Raw genomic sequence first — 6,906 nt, 5'->3', positions numbered from 1 at the left:
AAAAAAAAAAAAAAAAAAAAAAAGAATAGGAAATCTACCTAAATAATAGCAGGAGATTCATCAAACCATTCTTAGCACATTAAGCTCATGGAGAATGTGGTGTTACTGTGGAGAGGATTGTGAAACGTGTTTTCGGTAAAAATGGTTACTTTTTTTTTTTTTTTCGAGACGGAGTCTCGCTCTGTCACCCAGTCTGGAGTGCAGTGGCGTGATCTTGGCTCACTGCAAGCTCAGCTTCCCGGGTTCATGCCATTCTCCTGCTTCGCCTCCCAAGTAGCTGGGTCTACAGGTGCCCGCCACCTTGCCCGGCTAATTTTATGTTTTCATGTATTTTATTGTATTTTAAGATGGAGTCTTGCTTTGTTGCCCAGGCTGGTGTGCAGTGGCGTGATCGTAGCTCACTGCAACCTCAACCCTCAGGATCAAGCCATCCTCCCACCTTAACCTGCCAAATAGCTGGGACCACAGGTGCCTGGCACCCCAACTGGCTTTTTTTTTTTTTTTTTTGAGATGGAATTTCCGTTTTCCAGGTTGAAGTGCAGAGGCGCGATCTCGGATCACTGCAACCTCTGCCTCCAGTGATCAAGTGATTCTCCTGCCTCAGCCTCCCACGTAGCTGGGATTACAGCCATGTGCCACCATGTCTGGCCGATCTTTCACTGTGGACGTTGTCATCTTTGAAGACCTCACTCATGCTCTGGCTGATCTAGATAGTGAATGTCACTTGGTGTATCAATAAAAGTTCCTAACATTTCTATAACGGGAACCCTGCATTGATTTTTTTATTGATGTATTGCTTGTATTTTTTTCACAAACATAAGAAGTTCATACTGAGAGGGTGTCATGACCTCTTCAAAAAGTGTAATAAAACACAACTGGGAAGACATCATGTGGTGAGAAATCCCTTACACGGATTTGTCAGAACATTCCTACAATTAAATCCCTGCTTTCCCCTCTCTCCTCTTCTCATTTTCTGTAAAGATAAGAACTTCTCCAACCATTTGGTCAAAATGTGTTTTCATTTCAGGGTCTATTGACATTCAGGGATGTGGCCATAGAATTTTCTAAGGAGGAGTGGAAATGTCTGGACCCTGCTCAGAGGACTTTATGCAGGGCTGTGATGCTGGAGAATTATAGGAACCTGGTCTCCCTGGATGAGGATAACTTCCCTGCTGGGGATGTGCCCTTGTGTATCTTTGCATTTTCTCTTGTTGTCTCTTGGGATTCCCATTGTTCCTTGACTAAAATGGAAGCCGTATTGATTTTGGAATGAAAAGCTTCGTGATGTAGCATCTGGACTTTCACTGTCCCCTTTGTTTAGACGTTCTGTGTTCTTCATGATAGCTCAGTAGGGGTTCCAGAAGTAAAGTAGGCATAAAAGCTTACGGCAGGCTGGGCACGGTTAAAAAAAAGAAAAAAATTATAACCTGTAAAACTACTCCTTCTCCAGTAGAACTTTTTGTTATTTATGTCAGAATTATTTCTGTGTATGTTGTATTTCTGTTAACATATATGTACAGTATTTTCAAACCTTTTATTCTAAATAATATGGAAAAGTTTAGTTATGAAGAAAAGGTACACGTATGCCAGTTTTTGTATCTGTCCTTTTATTAGTTAATTTATGTATTTATGAGATGGAGTTTTCCTCTTGTCACCCTGGCTGAAGTGCAGTCATGCGATCTTGGCCCACTGCAACCTCCACCTCCTGGGTTAAAGTGATCCTCCTGCCTCAGCCTCCCAAGTAGCTGGTACTACAGGTTTGTGCCAACAGGGTGGTCTAGTTTCTTATATTATTTATGTATTTATTTTTGTAGAGCCGGGGTTTCACCTTGTTATTCAAGATGGTCTCGATCTCCTGAGACCCCCGCCTTAGCCTCCCAAAGTGCTGGGATTACAGGCACGAGCCACGCTCCTGGCCTGTCTCAAGATTTTAAAAACATGTTAATACTATTTGGTGGCTTCAAATATTGCAAATTTTACAGTACAGACTCTAAATTTCCTTTGTTTAATAAGATTTGTCAGCCTTCGATGGTGTTGATGATGAGATGCTTTTTTTCCTGTCTCTGTCATTTCATTGTCCTGTCAGAAATAGCTTGGACTGGCCAGCTGCGGTGGCTCACACCTCTCATCCCACACTTTGGGGGCCGAGGTGGGTAGATCACTTTAGGTTAGTAGTTTGAGACCAGTCTGGCCAACATGGTGAAACATTGAATCTACTAAATGCTAAAAATAGGCCTGGTGCAGTAGCCCTCACCTGCAATCCTGCCACTTTGGGAGGCCAAGACAGGCAGATCACTCGAGCTCAAGAGTTCAAGACCAGCCTGGCTAACATGGTGAAACCTTGTCTCTACTAAAAATACAAAGATTAACTGAGCACGGTGGCTTGCACCTCTAATCTCAGCTACTTGGGAGACTGAGGGAGGAGAATCACTTGAACCCAGGAGTTGGAGGTTGCAGTGATTAAACTGGGAGGCTTAAGACACAGAAAATTATTTCTCATGAATTTGGAAAGTGGGAAATCCAAGAGCAAGGTGCCAGTCAAATTGGTTCCTGTTGAGAGACTTCTTCATGGTTTAGCCCAGCCATCTTCCTGCTGTGTCCTGACATGGGGGAAAGAGGAACAGGCAATGAGCTCTTTACTGTGTCTTTTAATAAATGCACTAGTCCTATTCATGAGTAGTCAACACCCATGACTAAATTCTCTCAAAGGCCCCATCTACGGGAACATCCTATTAGAGAATACCAAAGCTTATTTGAGAAGTAGTTATTTGTTTTATTTTATTTTCTTTTTTTGATACAGAGTCTCACCCTGTTGCCCAGGATGGAGTGCAATGGCGCGATCTCGGCTCACTGCAACCTCCACCTCCTGGGTTCAAACGATTCCTGCCTCACACTCCCAAGTAGCTGGGATTACACCATGCCCAGCTATATTTTTTTGTATTTTTAGTAGAGATGGGGTTTCACCATGTTGGCCAGGCTGCTCTCGAACTCCTGACCTCATGATCTGCCCGACTCAGCCTCCCAAAGTGCTGGGATTACAGGCATGTGCACCGCATGTGGACATTAGTCAATGTTTATTCCTTATAATGCTGTGTATTTTCTTGAACTCGTATATCAGAAGGTAGGAAACTTTTTTTTTTTTTTTGAGACGGAGTCTTGCTCTGTTGCCCAGGCTGGAGTGCAGTGGCTGGATCTCAGCTCACTGCAACCTCCGCCTCCTGGGTTCACGCCATTCTCCTGCCTCAGCCTCCTGAGTAGCTGGGACCACAGGCGCCCGCCACCTCGCCCGGCTAATTTTTTTTGTATTTTAGTAGAGATGGGGTTTCACCGTGTTAGCCAGGATGGTCTCGATCACCTGACCTCGTGATCCGCCCGTCTCGGCCTCCCAAAGTGCTGGGATTACAGGCTTGAGCCACCGCGCCCGGCCAGAAGGTAGTAAACTTATCATGTGTTTCAGTTCTTACATTGTGTGTTGGTGGTAAGTACAAGCTGTGGCTTTTTTCTGAAGAGGAAATTGTTTTGAATTCTGTAGGCTGTGTAAATGTACTTATTATTTGCCTGCTTCTTTTACCATGGGTTACAATGTTTTCTTAATTGATTTTTATGACTTTACATATGGCTTTTCAGTATGTGGCATGCAATATAACTGACACACTCCACTTGTTAATGTTACAAAGTGCCACCAGGTGCAGTAGCTCATGCCTGTAATCCCAGGACTTTGGGAGGCCAAGACTTGTGGATCTCTTTAGGTCAGGAGTTTCAAACCAGCCTGGCCAACATGGTGAAACTGCATCTCTACTAAAAATACAGAAATTCATTAGACATGGTAGCACACGCCTGTAATCCCAGGTACTCAAGAGGCTGAGGAAAGAGAATCGCTTGGGCCCAAGAGGCGGAGGTTGCAGTGAGCCAAGATCGTACGATTGCACTCCAGCCTGGGTGACAGAGTGAGACTCTGTCTCAAAAAATAAAAATACAAAAAATTTAAAAAGTCACAAAGTGCCTGTTCCACATGGGTGTAGGTAATTTTATTAGAGTTATTCAGAAGATTATTATATTGAAGTTTTCTTTTCTTTTTTTTTTTTTTCTTTTTTTTTTGAGATTGAGTTTCACTGTGTTACCCAGGCTGGAGTGAAGTGGTGTGATCTCAGCTCACCACAACCTCCATCTCCCAGGTTCAAGCAATTCTTTTTGCCTCAGCCTCCCAAGTAGCTGGAATTACATGTACCTGCCACCACACCTGACTGGTTTTTGTATTTTTAGTAGAGACAGGTTTTGCAGTGTTGGCCATGCTGGTCTTGAACTCCTGACCTCAGGTGATCCGCCTGTCTCAGCATCCGAAAGTACTGGGATTGCAGGTGTGAGCCAACATGCCCAGCCTATTTTTTGTTTTGTTTTTTGAGGCAAAGTCACACTTTGTCACCGAGGCTGGAGTGCACTGGTGTGATGGTGGCTCACTGCAATCTTTGCCTCTTGGCTTAAAGTGATTTTGTGCCTCAGTCTCCTGAATAGCTGGGACTACAGGTGCAGGTCACCACACCTGGCTAATTTTTGCAATCTTTTCTTTTCTTCCCTGTGCTATGATTATTTGACAATACAGAATTTCCGTTGATTTTGGTTACCTTTACATGAGCTTGTTGTGGATTATTTATTAATATAGTATATTATGTGGTTGTGGGAGAAAAATGTTTGAAGACCTTGTCCCTATGGATCTGTTCCCCCAGGACCTCTCTGACCTCATCACCTACCTGTGCCCTCCTTTTCTCCACTGCTCCACCTACACAAGCTGCTTTCCTCTTTGTGGGGCTAAGAGTGCTCCCGTCTCAGGGCCTTTGCTTGAGCTGTCCGCCATTTGTCATTGCAGCTGTGAAACCAGGACTTCTCAGACACATCTCAGTTAATTTAGAAAGTTTATTTTGCCAAGGCTGAGGACACACCCATGGCACAGCTTCAGGAATTCCTGACGACATGTGCCCAAGGTGGTCAGGGCATAGCTGAATTTTGTACATTTTAGGGAGTTATCAATCAATATATATAAGAAGTACATTGGTTTGGTCTGGGAAGTTGGGACAACTTTAAACAAAGCCAAGGAGACTTGAAGCAGGGAGGGGTCTTCCAGGTCACAGAGAAGTGAGGCACAAATGGTTGCAATCTATGAGGTTCTTTTTTCTTTTTTTTTTTTCTTTGAGATGAAGTCTCGCTCTGTGACCCAGGCTGGAGTGCAGTGGAAAGATCTCAGCTCACTCCAATCTCTGCCTCCTGTGTTCAAGTGATTCCCCTGCCTCAGCTTCTCAAGTAGCTGGGACTACAGGTGCACACTACCACGCTCAGATAATTTTTGTATTTTTAGTAGAGATGGGGTTTCACCATGTTGGCCAGACTGGTCTCGATTCCTTGACCTCAAGTGATCTGCCTGTCTTGGCTTCCCAAAGTGCTGGGATTGCAGTCTTGAGCCACTGTGCTGGGTCCTTCTTTTGAGTTTCTGATTAGTGTTGCCAAAGGAGGCACTCAGATATGCATCTATATCAGGGAGCAGAGCAGTGACTTTGAATAGAAGGTGAGTCTGGTTTCCTAAGCAGTCCCTAGCTTGACTTTTCCCTTTTGCTTAGTGATTTTGGGACCCCAAATTTATTTTCCTTTCACACAGTGTTCTGTGTGATTACTTTTGTGCCTTTCTCCTCCACTGTCTGGATCCTGGTGAGAACAAGGCCCCAAGGGGAGGACAGAGTCAAAACTTGGAGCTGTGCTGGGCTCACCCCCTCTGATTGGAGCTCAACCCTGGCTTCACATTAGAGTCCAGAGGCATTTTACAAATAGAGCTTTTGTGCTGCTTTAGCAGGGATTCTTATTCTGAAGGGATGGAGCCCACCCTCAGTAATAGCTGCAGTGGCCCAGGTGCTTGTCATCTGTGTGCAGCATTGAGCATTGAAGCTCTGTGTCCTCCATTTCTGAGGGCTGAGCTCAGCCTGTGATCCACAGAGACGTGAGGGGCTGTCCTCTGGATGGGGTGTGGTCAGGGATGAGTCTGTACCCTGAAGGGGAGATCAGTCCAGCCCAGCTCCCCTCTGCTGCCTCATGTGTGGGGGCTTTTCTAGGAGGGGAGTGAGATCTGAAGACCAGGGTCAAATATACACTTGTAGGCCTTCCTGTGGGACTTTCTTATCTCTGCATGATCTCTGGTGCAGAGGGCAGCAGAGGACCATCTTTCTACAGGGTGAGCTCTTCCCTGTCTGTGTTTTTTTTTTGCCCCAGGAAGGGAGTGAGTCAGTTCTAACATGAAGTCTCATTTTTTTTTTTTTTTTTTTTTTTTTTTTTTTTTTTTGTGGGGAAAAGAAAGAGAGATCAGATTGTTACTGTGTCTTTGTAGAAAAGGAAGACATAAGTAACTCCATTTTGATCTGTACTAAGAAAAATTGTTCTGCTTTGAGATGCTGTTAATCTGTAACTTTAGCCCCAACCCTGTGTTGATAATGATAATGTGAGTGATAATGTAACCTTCCTTGAAGTGTATCAATCCGTCACCAATCAAGTTGCTGCAGCCTATGCGCTGGTCTTGAATGGAAAATGTGGTGATTCTACTAAAGCTTGTCTTTCCCTGTGTGTGAAACCATAACGTCTACTTGGGAACGCTGATCCCATTTATTTGGAGTTGGTGTTTCCAACTGACTTTCTTCAAGCGTTGTGTTCACATTAACTCTCTACTTAATCATATATTTTAAATTTTATTATTTACTGCTGACATCAGTTTCTGTGGTACTGTAGGAGCCTCACCAGAGAGGGCACCTGTCTCCATGTTGTAAAACTCACACTTGTCAAAAAGACATGGGTTAGGGTTTTTCCCCCTCCCTCAGGATGAAGCTACTTAGCTGACACAGATAGTCACCTCCATTACCAAGTAGAGCCAGG

This window comes from Rhinopithecus bieti, unplaced genomic scaffold, assembly GCF_001698545.2.
Source record: "Rhinopithecus bieti isolate Rb0 unplaced genomic scaffold, ASM169854v2 scaffold_2723, whole genome shotgun sequence".
NCBI classification, from domain to species: Eukaryota; Metazoa; Chordata; class Mammalia; order Primates; family Cercopithecidae; genus Rhinopithecus; species Rhinopithecus bieti.
Note: the sequence above shows the minus strand (reverse complement) of the source record.